This window comes from Arvicola amphibius, chromosome X, assembly GCF_903992535.2.
Source record: "Arvicola amphibius chromosome X, mArvAmp1.2, whole genome shotgun sequence".
In the NCBI taxonomy this organism is placed as follows: domain Eukaryota; kingdom Metazoa; phylum Chordata; class Mammalia; order Rodentia; family Cricetidae; genus Arvicola; species Arvicola amphibius.
The window spans coordinates 26,941,485-26,958,884 of NC_052065.1; the positions used below are offsets into that span (position 1 = coordinate 26,941,485).

Here is a 17,400-nt window from a genome sequence, read left to right on the forward strand (position 1 = left end):
GAAGCTTTCTGGAAAAACTTTAAAAATTAAAATACAAAATTAGACACAAAAGATAATATTTACAATGAGAAAAGGAATCACCACAAATTACAAGTTGTAAAATAACAGAAAATCCAGGAGGGAAAACACGTGGTTGATTAAAATGCTTTATTTCTTGTGACTAGTTTAGAAATCTTTGTTCAATTTCACAACTTAATAATATCAAATATATTAAGGTGATTATGAAATTTGAGACAACTATCCAATTTCATATATGAACTGTAAACTCTTAAGACTTATTTACTAGCTAATCTTAGATATTCTTTGATTTGATAACACTCATTAACCAGCTTGTCCTTGATGGTCTCCTTGTAATGGCTCCGGTAGTCATTGGTGACTGCTGAAGCAGATACCAAGATTAAAGCATTTACTTTAACTCTCTCAAGTAGGCAGGTATCAGACACTTCTCCTTTGGAAATGTGTGTGTATGCCCCTGAGACAAAGAGATGATCCAAAGCCAGGGTTACTCTTGGTGTCCTTGCTGGACTTTGTATCCAAGCCCTTAACTGGAAATAGGTTAGTTTCAGAGAAACACCAACAGAGAAAAATGGACAGACCATTTTCTAACTTTTTTTTTGTTTTTGTTCTGTAATGTTTTTTGGCTTGGGGCAATGTTTCTCTGTGAAGTCTTGGTTGTCCTGGAACTCACTGTGTCAGAACAGACTGGTCTTAAACTCACAGAGATCCTCCTGTCTCTCTGTCTCTCAAGCTCTGGGGTTAAAGGCATGCACCACCACTACTGGCTTTCTAACTCTTTTATAGGGAGACACATTTATCCCCCATACAGAACTTCTTTGAAATTTGTCCTCAAGAAATCCTATATTTTAAGATGTATGCTATTTAGAAAAATTTTGGGGGGGTAGAGTGAAGAGGGGACAGAATGCAATGGGAAATTTTATGAGGAAATGAAATATAATAAGGTTCTGTTCTGATAGCAAAGAACCAGGAAGTTAAAAAAAAATTAGTCTTCAGCCCTGAAAGGACAGCTGTTAGCAAAGAGAAACCAAAACAAAGGAAGCGAGAAGAAAGGTCCGGACTGCAGCTAACTTTCGTCTCGGCTGTACTCTGTTGTTGAATTTACTCTCTTAACCCAGCACTGTTCATTTCCTGTCTCATGAACTGAATGGAAGATGTCTAAGTGGGCAGTCCTGTAGCCACCCCTTCACCCCCCCCCCCGCGACCCCCCCCCCCCCCCGCCCCGGAGCCAAGTGTATATGTACCCTTGGAGAGTTGCTGGAGAAGACTTGAAACTAGACCTGCTGGTAAGGGTGTAATATAGAGATTCCCGTAGGAAATTACCAGTATTTGATTGGGATTGTTTCCTCTTTGGATGGGGGTGGGAGAGCGCTGAGGATTGACTCTGGAGCCTCACTTGTGTTGAGCATTACTGAGATTTTACCCTTAAAAAATGCATAGTAAAACATGCATAACATTTACCGCTGTAATTACCTAAGTCTGTTGTTCCATGGCATTAAGTACATTAACAGTATTATTATACAAGCATCCCCATTTCCCACTGCCCTAATTTTTTTTTGTCACCTCCATAGAAATCCTGTGTCCCATAAACCATACCTTCCATCCTCTACCCTCCTTTGTCTGTATAAATTTGCCTACTTTAAAGATGCCACACGGAAGTGAAATCATATGGGAGCTTCTGTATCTGGTTGATTTTCCTTAGAAGGTTCCCAGGTTCATACATGTTCTAGTCTCTATCAAGAGTCTCATTCCTTTTTCAGGCCGGGTAACATTCCACCGTGCATGTCTACCACATTTTATCCATTCATCTGCTCAGTGTCTGGGCCGTTTCCACATTTTGGCTATTGTGACTAATGCTGCTATGAACATTGGTAGACAGGCATTTGTTTGAGTCCCTGCTTTCAATGCTGTAGGCTTTACCTAGGAGTAGAGTTGGCTGGGTCAGATGGTAATGTTTATCTTTCTGAGGACCAGCCTATTACTTTCAGTAGCAGCTGCACCAGTTTACTTTTCCACCAGCAAGGTAGAATTTCAATTTTTCTGCATCTGGCCTTGTTATCGTCTTGCTTTTTCTGTTAATAGTCTTAGACTATGTAATAGTAATAGACTATGAAGTGTTATCTCCTGTGACTCTGCTTGCGTTTCTCTAATGAATGGTGGTAAGTATTTGTTTTTTCATGTATTTATTGGCCATTCATCTATCTGATGAATGAATGTTCAAATCCTTTGCCGACTTTTATTTTTAAATTTTAATATTATTTTTTTCAAGATAGAATCTGACTACATAGCCCAGGCTGGACTCAAACTGAAGATTCTCCTGTCTAACTCTAGAGTGCTGGGATTACAGGCACCTGCTGCCTTACACCCAGTTTCCTTTGCTTATTTTTACATTTTGAAAATGTGTATGTGTGTTCACGTTGTGGATATGCACGAAAGAGGACAGCTTGTAGGAGACAATTTACTTCTTCCACCATGTGGGTTCCAGGGATCAAGCTCAGATTGTCAGGCTTGACAGCAAGCACTTTTACTCAGGAAGACATCTCACCATCCCCTTTTGCTTTTTTTTTTTTTTTTTTTTTTTTTTGGTTTTTCGAGACAGGGTTTCCCTGTAGTTTCTAGAGCCTGTCCTGGAACTAGCTCTTGTAGACCAGGCTGGCCTCGAACTCAGAGATCCGCCTGCCTCTGCCTCCCGAGTGCTGGGATTAAAGGCGTGCGCCACCACCGCCCAGCCTCCCCTTTTGCTTTTTTATATTGAAGGATTTTGTTTGTTTTGCTGTTGAGCTGAAGGAGTTTTATATATTGTGAATTTTAATTCCTTATTAACTGATTTAGAGATCGTTTAAAACATGCTGTTTGCCTTTTTAGTCTGTTGATTACTATTTTGACACAGTAATCATAAATATTTATAGGGTATAATGTGATAGTATTTTTTAGAGGATGGGGGAGGTAGACAGATCTCTAGCTTCAGTCTTACTAAAATCATGTAATAGTTTTATACAATAAATATTGCACGTGTTTAGTTATAAGGACTATAAATAATGTGTTTGGGGCACACTATTAGTTTTTGTGGCGAGAACTTTGTAAACAGTCTTGTGTTGCATAGAGAAATGTTTAAAACTCAACCAGTAACATGCTCTGTCACCTAAATTCTTTGGGATTCCATTTAAAACGTTCCTTTATTAGAAATGAATGTATTTATAGCATAAACTCAACAGTCCTGTACACGATATATTTTATAGGATTTTATGATTTTACATGTGAGCTGCTGCCCACAGGCATTTTTAAGTCAAAATGAAATGTGATAGATCAGTAATTGTCTTTATTTCCTCTTCATTTGTGCATTTTAGGAAAACCATAGACTTGTTTCACATTCCCCATTCCCCCGTTTGAGATAGCCCTGATAAATTTTTTCTCTGCAGCCGCACTTCGGAATCTCAATATGCAGAAAATAGTCCCTGATATAGCGGATGGGTTCATAAGTCCCTTCCGGGTTCTCACACTGAATGGTGCTGATATGGCAATATAAATTCATTTTGCTACATTTAGCATTACTGAGTAGCTAGCTGCCTGGTACGGTGTACAACTTTTGTCTTTGCTGTTTTAACGATTCCTGTGTCCAAAATGTGCCCATTCCCAGCCAGTGTGCCTTTAAGGCTGACGAAATGCTTTCAGGTACTGATGCTGCAGGACCGTGTGAATGAGCTGCTTAAAGCGCCTCCCTCAAAAAGTGGGAAGGAGGCCCCCACTCCGATGGAGTTCTAGCCACACCTTCCCCCTATCGGCAGGGAGCAGGTGGTGAAACCCTTGGGACCTGGCACCGCCGCTCAGTGGCCCGTCCCGTCCTCGTGTCACGTGACACGGGTTAGTTGCGCAGTCAGGACCCTCAAGCAAGGCGGCTGCAACCGCCTAGCACTGGGACCCAGGAATCTCCACTTTCCGTCCCCCTCCCCCGCACCATCCCGGAAAAGGGGGAGGCTGGTGACGTCATCATCCGGGCACTCGACGGCGGGGCCACGGTTCACAATGGAACAAAAACAAGCAGCTAGCCCTAGTCAAACTCGGCGACGCGGCTGCAGCTCGCTCGTTTAACCCTCGCCTGTCCATATCCCCTTCATTCCCGACAGTCCAGTCCATTCGCCCGCGCCGCACGCCAGAACGCCGGCCTCTTTCCCTTCCCCCACCCCAGTCTCTCCTTCGGAGCTTTTTGGGGCGACTGTCAGCTCTCGGCCGGGACTCCTGGCCGAAGGGGATGGAAGAGCCTCTGGCCCTCGCATGACACCCTGGAGGGGCCATCCGGAAGCCAAGGTATGGCCGAACAACCCTTCCCCGGTATTGTCTTCCCCTCCCCCACTCGGGTCGTCGAGTTCCAGGCGTCCACCGCCTCGGCCGGCCCCCTAGCGGCGCGCGTTCTTCCCGCTCCCCCACCAACCTGAGGTGGCTGGAGAGGCGAGGGGGCGGCTGGACGAGAGGGGGGCTGGGCAGGGGGAGGGGCGGGCCGAGCGAGAAGGGGCGGGGCCTGGGAGGGGCGGGGCCTGACGGGGGCGGAGACGCGGTGAGCCTTGGGCGGCACTGGGACTAGTGGGAGTCTGCGCTGCTGCTGCCGCTGCTGTTGCTGCCGCCGCCGCCGCTGCCACCGCCACTGCCGTCGCCGCCACTGGCCGTGCGGGTTTCTTTCTTTTTTTTTTCTGTCTTTTTTTCGTTTTGGATTAGTTGGTTCCGCCATATTGACGAGGCCGTGATACCCAAGGCTGCGGAAGCTAGTCTCCGCCAGTGGCCGAGCCGCAAGCTCGGTAGCCGGCCCGTTCGGGCCTCGTCTGTCCCAGCGAACCCCCTCCCTGTCTTACCGGCTCCCAGGCCTCGCGGGAGCCGGCCGCTGCCGCCTCTCCCTCACGGGAGGCGGCTGCCTTTAGCGCCCCGGGACTTGGGGTCGCTGACGGGAGCGAGGAGCGGAGCCGCAGGCAGGCGAGCAGGCCCGGAGTGGGGGGACAGAGGCGGCGTCTAGGGGAAGGTGAAACTGCCGCTGCAGGAGGAGGAGCAGGAGGAGGTGACGCAGGAGAAACGCACCGCCCGGAGCTTGACTGAGCTCAGAGAGCGCCCCAGTCTGAGGGGAGAAGGGGAAGAGGGCCGCCGTCGGCTGAGAGGGAGGAGGAGGCGGCCGCAGCCGCCGCGGCCCTAGGGCGGCCAGCGTGAGGAGCGCGGCGCCGTGTCGGCACGCGTGTAGCTTCTCCTCACGCTCTGTCCGGCCTCGGGCTTTTGCCTTGCGCCTCCGCATGTCCTGCTTCTGAAGACTGTGCTGGGTGAGTAGCTCGGAGCTCTCGCGGCCGACAGCTGGCCCGAGGGGTGGGGAGTCGGGCGCGGGCGAGGGGGTGTGCGTGCGAGGGCCGGCCCTCCCTGGGGGCCGCTGACGGAACGCCGGCGGGGGGCTTCCTCCGCGGCCGCGCGCGACCCTCGGCCGAGCACCCGGCCGGCGACCGGCGGCCCGTGTGCGCGTGTCACGGGGAGCGCGTCCGTGTCGCTCGCGCGCGCGCGTGTGTGTGTGTCCGTGTGCGTGTGAGAGTGTTTTGGACTGGCAGGGAAAATGGCTGACGGCTCCGGCCCTCCCCTTCCTCCCCCTTCCCGTCCTGACTGGAGTGGAGAGGAGGAGGATGAAGGCTCCGGGCGCGGCGTGCCACCCCTCCACGCGTGCGGGAGTCGGCCCCGCGCGCGCGACAGTGCCGGGGAGGGGGAGGGGTCCGCGCGCCCCTTCACCCCGCCGCGGACGCCCTCAGCCTGTTCCACTTGACATCGAACGCCATTACTGAGGAGGAGTGATTTGGGGCGGGCGGGCGGGCGGGCGCGCTAGGCCGCGGCGACGCCTGGCTATCGGGCCTGCCGGCGCAGCCACCTCCCCTCCGCCCTCGGCGATAACCGCGGGCGCGCGCCCCGCGCCGGAGCCGGACCCGGTTATCGGCGGCCCACACCCCCCGGCCCCGGCAGCGGCGCGCGGCCCAGGGCCAGGCAGGCTGCTCGCACGCCGAAGTCGCCTCCGAGCGCGAGCAGACCTGCCACCTTTCTATTTTTAACTCTTCCTCAAGACGGCGACGGCGACAAAATACTCGCATGTGCGAGGTGCTGCCTAATAAAACCTTCTGCCGCCGGTGACGGGAGGCCCCGGCCGGCCGGAGACGTGGCTCGCTTCTCGTTCATTGGGAACTAGGTGCGGACGCTGGGCGAGGGCGGGGGGTTTGTTATTGTTTGCACGGCCCCAGCCGCCGGAACTTGGCCATTTTTCTAGACGACGTGCCTCAGTGAAGCACGCTCTCATTCTGGAAGTTTGTAGTTCCACCGTTAATTGGGTTCTCACGGCCGCAGTTTACAGGTGTGTCTGATTGCCGCAGAGTGTCGTCGTGAGTGAGGGGGGATTCTGGGTTTAGGTTAAATTCTCATGCTTCTGTTGGAAGGAGAGACAGTTGTAAATTTTTTCACCTTAAAACCCACCAGCCTTTCATATCCATCCTTTGTATAATTTCACTCAGGAAGAAGAATTTTGGGTGTACTGATGTGGAAACTTTGCAGCCAGTATCTGTTAGTTCATTAGCTCCCTTTATTGTAAGGACTGGCTAACCAGAATTAGGTTATCTTTTTAACCCTCACATTTGAACATAAAAATAGAGACTACAAGCTCTGTATATTGTTTCAGTCTGTTGAATCGCCAGGCTGCCATTTTTGCTTTAGTAAAATGCCCTCCAATTTCTTGGAAAATTTAGGTATTAGATATATCCAGATACTAAAATTTCTTTTATGTTTAAACTTGCGTGCATTGTCATACTTGTAACTTTAACCTTCTAAACTTTATTGTTCCAGTGTTTGGGTACAATGAAAGCCGGAAGTATTAGGAATTGACGTTCCAAGGGTGAGATTAAAAATAATTGTTCTGCTTTCTCTCACTAAAAATTCCAGGTTTTAAACAATATGAATGTCTTCGTCCTTTTTCTTATCGACACCTACCCCCCCCCCACACACACACACACAAACACACGGAGATGTGCTGTTATCTTAATACTATTTCTTCCTTTCGTTTGCTGACCTTGGCAGATTCTAAGAGAATGTCTGGGACTTAAAGACAAGAACAGTATGGTTGAGAATCTTTTTTTTTCTGAAAGTAACTTTAAAAGGTAGATTTCATCCTTAAATTATGGAGCACTTCATTGAGTCCCTCCATTTTCCTCCTATTTAGTGGAACGCTCCGGTAGGATTTACTTTGGTTCTTTTGTCTACCAGGACCTTGCAATACATTTTCTGATAATCTCTGGAAGAGCGATTTAGTGGTGTCTATTCAGAAATTATTTTTCTTTGTCATAGTAATAATAATAATTAGGGATGTTTGTCAGAAACTCCCAGTCATTTGTTTTTGATTAGTTCAACACATGAAAACTTATTCGCTTATGTTTTCTATTTAATAGATCAATTTAAAGTTTTTATATTTCTGAAATTTTATTATTGGAACCAGTCTTTGTTTAAAGCAGGTGATAGAAAATTATTCGAAATACATGACGGGTGTCGGGCTGGAGAAGTGGCTCAGTGGTTGAGTACATATAGTTCTTGCAGAGTACCCAAGTTGGATTCCCATCACCCCCCTTGGGCAGCTCACAACTGTCTGTGAATCCCTCGGGTATCTGACACCCCTCTGACCTGTACACACACACACACACACACACAAAATATTGTGTGTGTGTTAGTCTTTGAGACCCTAAGCTAAGGAAATGGTTATTGAGTTACTTGAATTTTGTTTTAAAAGCATATAATTCTTTTATTATTATTGGCATATTTCTTTTCTTGCTGGTATGTTTTCTAAATCTTGAAATGTTTTCAAAAATTGAGAAACAGTCTAGGTTTCCATTTCATTGTTTGAGGATCTGCATCTTTGAAAATCATATTTGTTGCCAAGTGTCTTGTATTTTTACACATTATAATAGTGTTTGGGAAAAAATTACTGCATTGATCCTCAACTCCAAATGTTAGAATCAATTGAGGTTTTTGTTATATTTTATGTGGGCCTGGATTAGAGATACATTTTAAGGCGTGTACTTTAAAATATAAAAAAGTGTATGATTTCTGTACAACATCAGCGATAAAACCTTGGGGCTATTGTATGTTATAGAACTTGTGTGGATGAATAGGAAAATGGATTTTTTGTTTGTTTTCCATTTTCAGCATAATTGGCACTTAATAAGCATTAATTGCAAGTCAACGCTGTTAAACATTTAAGCATTCTCATTTATGAAATTATATGGGTATTATTTTCCTTATATACCAGTAGAGGGCCTGCCATCTGTCATGCTCTGCTGGTGGTACTTTAACTTAGGTGTCATATTAGTGAAATGTTAGGTTGTTTTTGTTTTTTGAGACAGGATTTCTCTGTGTAGCTCTGGGTGTCCTGGAACTAGCTTTGTAGACCAGGCTGGCCCCAAACTCACAGAGAACCTCTTGCCTCTACCTCCAGGGTGCTGGGATTAGAGGTGTGTGCCATGATTGCCTGCCTACTATTTTTTTTTAAAAAAACTGGAGCCTTTTTAGTTTGTTTTATGTACCAGAGTAGCTTTAGATTAGTTTTGTTTGTAAGACTATCAAAATAACTTGTTTAATTATGAAAGATAGGTGTCTTCCCATGTGTCTAACAAAATGTTCGTAGTGATAGGTTAGTGAATTTATGGCTTAAATAATAGGCAACTTTTTATATTTCTGTAATGAAAACGTAAATTTTATATTCACTAAAAATTTTAAGGCCAAGGGTTTCATTTAGCATTTTGTAGCCTTGGTTGACAATTATGGAATGAAAATAGCCGTGACATAAGGTGTGTGTGTCCTGTTTCCTTAGGGCCTAATGCATGCTAGGGTAGTGGAATGCTACCACCAAGTTATATCTCTGTTCTTATGATCATTCTCTCCCTCCACCCCCCCCCCCCCCTTTGAGACAGGGTTTGTGTAGCCCTGGCTGTCTTGGAACTTGCTCTGTAGTCCAGGCTGGCCTCTGACTTACAGAAGTCTGAGTGTTTCTGCCTCCTCAGTGCTGGATTAAAGGTGTGCACCAACACCCATCTGGCCCCTATGATCATTCTTAATGTGACAAAAGAATCCTTAAATATCTTTAGTGAATTTTAGAAAATGGGAATTAGTGGTCTTTAATGTCCTTTTGTATTATTTGTTTCTGTGTTCTGAGGCTAGACTCAAGTTGGCTGTATAGCCAAAGATGACTTTAAACTCCTCATCCTTCTGCCTCCACCTTCCAGTTGCTGGGATTGCAGGTAATGTGATGCTAAAATGATGACTAGTATATTTTTAGAGAAGAGATGGGAAAGTATTAAGATATTTACCTAAAATATTACTTGAGCTTTGCCAAAAGGATGAGAAGTGATTAAAAATTATTTTTCAAGTATACCTATGCTATGTCCTATGTCTTCATATGTACATATGTACCTTACACATACATTCAACAAATGACTTTTGGTTGTTGTATAGTTTTGGTGCTTCAGACTGGGTCCCTATGAAGAACAGATTAGCCTCAGCCTTCAAAATACTTGAGACTACAGACCTGCCATGCCACACTGAGAAATTTCCAATTTTATTCTGGATGATTGCCTAACAGTTATTTCTCTGCCTTAACTTTGTGTCAGATCATTTGTGGAACTTTTTCAAAGTATGTTTACCTTGGTCTTATTCTATAATTGGAGCAGGAACTGGCCTTTTAAAGGGAAAAAAGTAGGGTAAAATAAGAACTACTTGGAGTACAAGCCTGATGACCAGAGAGCTTCCGCTCGGCAACCCAGGCCAGGAGAGTGTTTGTTTGTTTGGTTTTTGGTTTTCCAGTTCATTTTAGGGAAAGGGAGCATTTGTAGCCCTGTGCATTTTGTGTTCTGTTAGATAGCAACACTCTTGAACGTAATTTTGATAATCAAACCCAGACATAGGGAGAAATTGAGGGATTAAATTGATAGGTAAATGGGACACTGATTGTACAGGCATGCTTCACATATGTGCATGTGTGTATACATATGTGTTTACTCATTTATCAGTTCTGAGCACCTTCTTAAGAGTTAAGGTTTCTGCCAGGCAGGGTGGCACACACCTTTAATCCTAGAGGCAGAGGAAGGTGGTTCTCTGTGAGTTCGAGGCCCATCTGGTCTACAAGAGCTAGTTCCAGGACTGGCTCCAAAGCAACACAGAGAAACCCTGTCTCGAAAACAGACAAAAAAGAGTTAAGGTTTCTGACTCCAGAATTAATGTTTTTAATACCTTTTAAGGCATTGACTTTATTTCATCTGTCACATATTTATTTTGTGTCTGCTTTGTGCTAGGCGTTGTTTTAGCAACTACTATTGTGTAAAAGAAGCAGCACAGGATTATTCATCTCCAAAGTCCCTCCAAGGCCTTGTCATTTTTGTGTGTTTTGTAGAAAACTGATTTAGGTAGTTATGAGAAGTAGATCTTTGTTAAGATGTAAGCCAATGAGATTGTCTTATTTTCATTTTCTTTAAAATAGAATATTCTGAACTTATTTTTTCTAGTGAAAGATGTATTAAGGATGGTACAAATGAGCTTTTGTTTTTGAGCCTGTCTCTTTGTCACTATGTGTGTAGCCTGACCTGGAACTTGCTATGTAGACCAGGCTAGCCTCAAACTCAGAAATCCACTTGCCTCTGCCTCCCAGTGCTATGATACCAAAGTTACTATACCCAGCTGGAAATGGATTCTTGAGCATTCTTGGCAATGGGCTTTAGGAATTTATTCTCTACTCCTACACTGTCTGCTTTTGTTTTATTCATTTTGTTTAGTTGCTTTAATTATTCTTGTCTTCCAATACCCCACTCACACCTGTAGTCACAGCACTTGGGAACATGAGACAGGACTGGAGGAGATGGACCAATATAGGAAGGGCCTGTCTCAAAAAGTTGTTGGTGGTTTTGTTTTTGTCCTTTATGTACTTTTAGGTTGGTTGATTCTATCTACCCAAATTCAGTCCCAAGTCACACATTGATAGATCCTTAACCTACAGAAAGCGCCTGGCAGATGTATACTTGGTAAACATAGTTCTCTGTATGCCATTATACTTGTTTATGGAGGCGGGGAGTGCTTGTGGAGGTCAGTTCTTTTTCTCCTACCATCTGTGTTCCTGGGGATGAAACTCAAGATTGTCAGGCTTGGTGGCAAATATCTTTATCTACTGTACTATCTTACAGCCCTCAAAATGATATTTTTAAAAGCTGGGTGGTAGTGGCATATAACTTTAAATCCTAGCACTGGAGAGGCAGAGTCAAGTGGATCTCTGAGTTTGAGGCCAGTTTAGTCTACAGAACTAGTTCCAGGACAGCCAGGGCTAAACAAACCTTTTCTCAGGAAATAAACAAAAAAAGAGTACATAGCTACTTTCCCAGGCAACTTGGTTCGGTTCCCAGTACCTACATAAGGTGACTTAAAATCATCCACAACTGTAGTTTCAGGGGATCCAATACTGCTTTTTGACCTGTGAATACCAGGTGTGCATGTGGTGAACACACATACATACCTGCAGGCAAAAAACTCAATACATCAGTCTTGTAAAAATGACTATTTTTGCTGTTTTAATTTTTCTCTTCACTACTTAGAGGAATCACCTGACCTAATAAGCCTTTATTTTTATTATGTGTGTTTCGGGGGGTAGGGAAACTATGTAATTTTTGTTGGCCTGGAACTTGCTGTGTATGTTCAAGGCTGGCCTTCAACTGAGATATATGCCTCTGGAGTGCTGGGATTAAAAGGCATGGGTCACTATGCCAGGCTTCCTTTTTGTTTTGTTTTAAACTTTATTTTATGTATATAAGTGTTAAGTACACACGTGGATTCATTGCCCAAAAGGTTCTTAAGAAGGCATTGGATCCCTTGGAACTGGAGTTATACATAGTTCTAAGCCACCATGTGGCTTACTAAAAACTAAACCCAGGTTCTCAGCCAAAGCCAAGTACTCTAAACCATTAAGCCATTTCTCCATTCCCAGTAATCTTTTTATGATGAATTCTGGAATGAATTTAGTATGAATCTAGTCTCTTTGTCCGTCTCTGCCTCTTACTTTTTTGGACAAAAAAAGGCTGTTTCTCTGTATAAACAGCCCAGCCCTGATTGTCCTGGAATTTGCTCTCTAGACAGGCTGGCCTCGAATGAATTTATAGAGATCCACCTGCATCTGCCTTCTGAGTGCTGGGATTAAAAGCGTGGGCCACCACTGACTGCCCTGCTGAATCTAGTCATTTTTTTTTGTGAAGAAAATGGTCTGGTGAGATGAAGAAACATAACCAAGATACCATATATATATGTGTGTATGTGTGTGTGTGTGTGTGTGTGTGTGTGTGTGTATATGTATGTATATATATGTATATGTATATATGTGTATATATATATATGCCTTCTTCATGAAACTGTCTCCATAACTAACAAATATAAGTTGTTTTCTAAATCATTACCTTTGCTATCATCAGTTAATGGCTGATCAGGGATTTTGTCCTTTACCTTTAGATATTTAAAGAACACCAACAGCAATGCTGTTTACATAACTGCTTATTGATTCCCTGAACGACAAAATTGGGATCCTATTATTTGCAGTAGCAGAGATTGAAACCAGGGCCTTGAACATGGTTTCGCAAGTGTTCTCTCAGCCATTAACCTATATGTACCCTCAGTTCCACCCCTCCCTCCTTCATTTAGTTTTGATTTTGAGATAAGAGTCTCACAAAGTTGCCTAGGCTGGCCTTAAAGTAGCTGTGTAGCCCAAATAGGCCTTGAACCTTCTGCCTTACCTTCCAGAGTAGATGGGATGACCCGTGGTTGGGGTTGGAGAGTGGGGACAACATAACACTGGAAGATTGTTTGAATTTTAAGTTTTTAAAAATTATTGTATTTTATTGTACAAAATAAGCTTTATTGTAATTTCTAAATGTTTCTAGTGTACTTTGATCATTCACCTCCTTTTTTTGGTTCTTCTAGACAGGGTTTCTCTGTGGCTTTGGAGTCTGTCCTGGAACTAGCTCTTGTAGACCAGGCTGGCCTCGAATGCGCAGAGATTCACCTACCTCTGCCTCTCAAGTGCTGGGATTAAAGGCGTGCGCCACCAACACTTCGGCTCTCACCTTCTATCATCCATTCTTGCCCCCCTTCCTCATCTTTTTCCTCAAAGTTGCCCTTCTACTTTCATGATTTATTTTTTTTTATAATTTAGCTTATATTCTAGATGTTATGTTTTTGTTGACTTTCCTATTGAAAGTGCCTTAATTTTTAATTCATATCAAAGCATCACTCGTGGGGTAAAGGCTGTTGTCGTTACTTTTACAGCCTAAGAAACTGAGGCAATGAAGTGACTGATAGCCAGGATCACTGGGCAAGTAAAATGCTTAGGAAAGAGTAAGCATTCTCCCCAACATTTCTGCTGGAATGAACTGGACTAAACCTCCATACAGATGCATCATTATTTTATGACACCTTACACTTTTTTCTGTAACATACAATTTATGTTAACTTTGTACATATTAGACCCGGGTTAATCAAATTCTGTCAAAGGAATCGGTTTTTTTGGGGGGGGGGGAGATAATTTTGAGCTGCTTGTTGGGCTGTTAGATTACAACCTGTACATTCTGAATATGGAAGGGAAAAATAATGAGGAAAAAGGGAGAGAAGGGGAACTCTGTCTTAGTGCCTCATGTTTTGCTGACTGGTGGCTATTGAGAGTCGTAAGTTTTGGTGGTTGGTCACTGGTCTCTCTTTCTGAACTTTAACTTTGACATCAGAGAACATGACAGTTTGTTTAGAGCCATATTCTAACCTTAAGAGTGGTTTGTTTCTAAGGACAATAGTGCAAAAGAAAGTGCTCTCCTTGATAACTCAGGTCAAAGGAAAGATTGGCTAATTTTTTTTTTCTGTAAAAGGTGAGTTATTAAATAGTTTGAAATTTGTGGGCCAAGAGGTAAAATTAAGTACATTAAATTGTATGTTGAAATAAAAATGTAAATAGACACAGTTAAGTATAATTCAGGTCTAAAGAGAAAAAATGGAATTTGGTTTGGTAGTATAATGTAGTATTTTGCTTAATTGGAAATTTTAAGTCAAAGTTACCTCGCAAATCAATTGCAAGCCATTTTGTGTTGGGTTCATTCTTAGCTTGTAGGCCGAACAACAACAACAACAAAAACAAAACAAGAGGTTGGATTTAGTTTGATCCTAGTTTGCCTGTCCTGGTTTAAAGAGAAGTAGTTCCCAAAAAGTTCCTAGGTAGGGAATTACCCCTAGAGAATTACTTGATTAATTCTAGCATAACCTACTTCATCAGTCTATCACAGTCTAATTCTATCTTGAATATTTTGAGTTGTGCTTAATTTAAAATTTAGTTATGTAGTAAATGTCTGTTATGTACTAGGATGATTGTGTATTAGGTATTGTACTAGGTAATAGGAATACAAGGTTAAAAAAATTAAGATGAGTTCAAAATTAGTCTTCATATACGCTTTGTTAGAATCTGAGACAAAACATCATTTTGAAAGCAGGCCAGTGGTATAAGCTAAATTTGGAAAAGAGTCTATTATCAAATACGGTGATACTTTCTTCATCTGGTATAAATTTTCAGAACATTAAAGCTCTTTTTTAAAACACTTAAACTGTAATTTAATAGTTGATGAAAAGCTTTCTTTCAGAGGTATTATGCTTTATAATTTTATCTGATTATGAAATTAACATCTTATTTTAGGTAATAATGGAAATAGGCATCTGCTATCATTCTTGACAGTCACTAGTTTTATCTCTCCACTCCACTTTTTAGATACTCTTTTGTTCAAAACTCAGTCATAAAGTTGATTTTTAATATGACTTGACTTTATTTCTCACTTGTTTGAGACAGGGTCTCTCTCTGTAGCCCTGACTGTCCTTCCTGTTTTATAGACCAGCCTGGCCTTGAACTCACAAAGATCCACCTTTAAATTGAAATGCCCTGTCTACTTTTTAAACACTTATTTTTCATATGCTCTGTTTGTCCAGTGTCTTTTTTTAGAGGGTTCCTACTTTTTGGTAGTAGTAATTTGGGTTTTTTTTTTTTGAGACATAGTTTTACTTTATTCCAGGCTAGGCTGTAGCCATTGTGTAGTTGAATATTACCTTAAACCTCCTTTTACTATATGCTGGGATTACAGAGGTGTGTGGTTGCCATGCAGGGTTTATGCAGTGTTGGGTATCAAACTCAGGGTTTACTAATACTAGGCAGGTACTCCACTAACTGAGCTATATCCCCAACCTATGCTCCTATTTGACAGGTGAAGGTAATCAGGAATTTTATAATTTCCTGCATTATGAGAGTGGGGAAATACTATTTAACTTTGAGAGATTTGAATTCTTTGAAAAAGGATAAGGAAGTACACTTGAGCTGTATTTTTTATTTTACTTTTTGTTGTTGACAGACCCTCTCTCTGGTTTCCAACTCCTGTTACTCCTGCCTCAGCTTCCAAAGTGCTGGTCTGGAATACTGGCCTGCACCACCATGCCTGCCTGTTTTCATTTTTAAGAGCCAGTATCACATATCTCTGCCAATCTCCAGCTCTCTATAATCTTCCTGCTTAAGCACTAGAGTGATAGGATTACAGTCTTGAGCCATCAAACCCAACTGGGGAAAGTGATTGTGCATCTGAATGAAGACCAAAGAATCTTCCCATGATTTTCCTTTAACTGAGAGTTCCCCCTTCCTACACATGGAAGTTAGTCATTTTAATGTAAGCTAGGGGTTGTTTCAATGTCATTATTCCTGCTCTCCACAAATACTGCTCAACTTGCTTACTGTGCCAATTCCATGAAAAGCGTTATTTTGACATAGTCTGCTTTTGCAAGGTTCTTTCACATTCTTCCAGCTAATCAAATGGTCAGTAGCTGACACAGTACTCAACCTTTTAAAACCCTCCCTGCCTCTCCACCCCTTCCTCTGTGTATTAGGTATTGTACCATGTAATAAGAGTGTTTTCTTATCTATGCTCCCCCAAACACACACAACTCCAGTGCCTTGGATTATAGTTGTAACTGCTAAGTAGTGAGCAAGTATTTGATCTTGGTGAAATTAAAAAAAAATCAGACTCTGTGATTATTACTTTCCTCTGATGATTGACTTAAATTCCTTCATTTGACCTCATTATAGGTGTAGGGGATTATAAAGATGGTTATTAACGTCTTCAAGACAATTGGATATTAAATACATAAAAACTGTATTTGGTACAAGGAGCTGGGGTTTAGCTAAGTTTATAATGTGCTTTGTATTTACTACTCATGAGGGTCTGAGATCAATCCCCTGCACCAAAAGAAAAAAAACCCACCACAAAAAGTGTGAAAATGTAGTGGTAGGAAAGGTTGCTCAGTTTGGATTTGAATGAGGCTTGCAGATCTTCAGAGATGCTGTTTTGATGTCCCTGTTAGTTAGGGCAAGGACAGTCAGGCATTGTTTCTTAGCCTTATGTTATTGACCAAATACTATTTGGCCAGACAATTCCCTGTGGCACGATGACTTCCATCCATAAAATTTCAGTAATAATCTACCCCTCTCCCTATTGTGACAATTATTAATGGATTCAGGAATTACAAAATGTATGCCAAATGCAAACTTGAGAACCATTTCTTGAAATGGTTCAATGGCAGAATGAAAAGACTGGTTTTAGAGGGAGAACTAGTAGAGTGTAGAAGGAACAGTGGGGAGAGTGAGTCAGGTGGAGTTATGATGAGACTTAAAAGTAATTTAAGGCTAAGGTTACAAGGTGTATGTTTAGGGAACTTAAGTTTGGGTTTTAGAATAAGTGAGCCAGGCGGTGGTGGCGCATATCTTTAATCCTAGCACTTGAGGCAGATCCCTGTGGGTTTGAGGCCAGCCTGGTCTACAGATGTAGTTCCAGGAAAGCCAAGGCTATACAAACCCTGTCTTGAAACAACAAAAGAATAATAAGCAAATGACCTTTAAGTGAAAGACAGTAGTTTTTGGGTTTTCTTTTTAAAGATAATTTTGAGGGAGCTGGGGAGATAAACCAATTATTAAAGCATGAAGACCTGAGTTAAATCCCCAGAAACCACATAAAAAAGTCAGGCACAGCATGCATCTGTTAATTTCAGCAATCAGGAAATGGAGATAGATGGATCCCTAGGGCTCACTGGCCAGCTCAGCCTTTCCTATTTGGACAGTTGGATGAGAGACCCTGTCTCAAAAATAAGGTGGGTAACAAACTTTTAATGAACTACTCCCAAGATTGTCATCTGGCTTACATATGCACTTGCCTGCATGCACAAACACAAAGGTTCCGAGCATTAGCATGGTGGATATATTGAAATTGGTATAAGGAAATTTAGATACTTTAATAGTTTTGTTAA

General features: G+C 42.8%; 1 protein-coding gene across 6 annotated transcripts in view; it reads left to right on the forward strand.

The window, feature by feature from the left end:
- Positions 1 to 17,400, forward strand: part of Usp9x (ubiquitin specific peptidase 9 X-linked) — a 137,754-nt gene that overhangs the window by 21,686 nt on the left and 98,668 nt on the right. Inside the window, exon 1 of one of the 6 annotated variants that reach the window (XM_038315970.1) lies at positions 4,011 to 4,320. The exons of 4 other annotated variants lie outside the window; for them this stretch is intronic. The gene's annotated coding sequence lies outside the window, so the exon portion shown is untranslated. Of the gene's footprint in view, positions 1 to 4,010; positions 4,321 to 4,730; positions 5,313 to 17,400 lie in introns of those variants that run through there. One more of the 6 variants, XM_038315971.1, reaches the window with a different exon arrangement.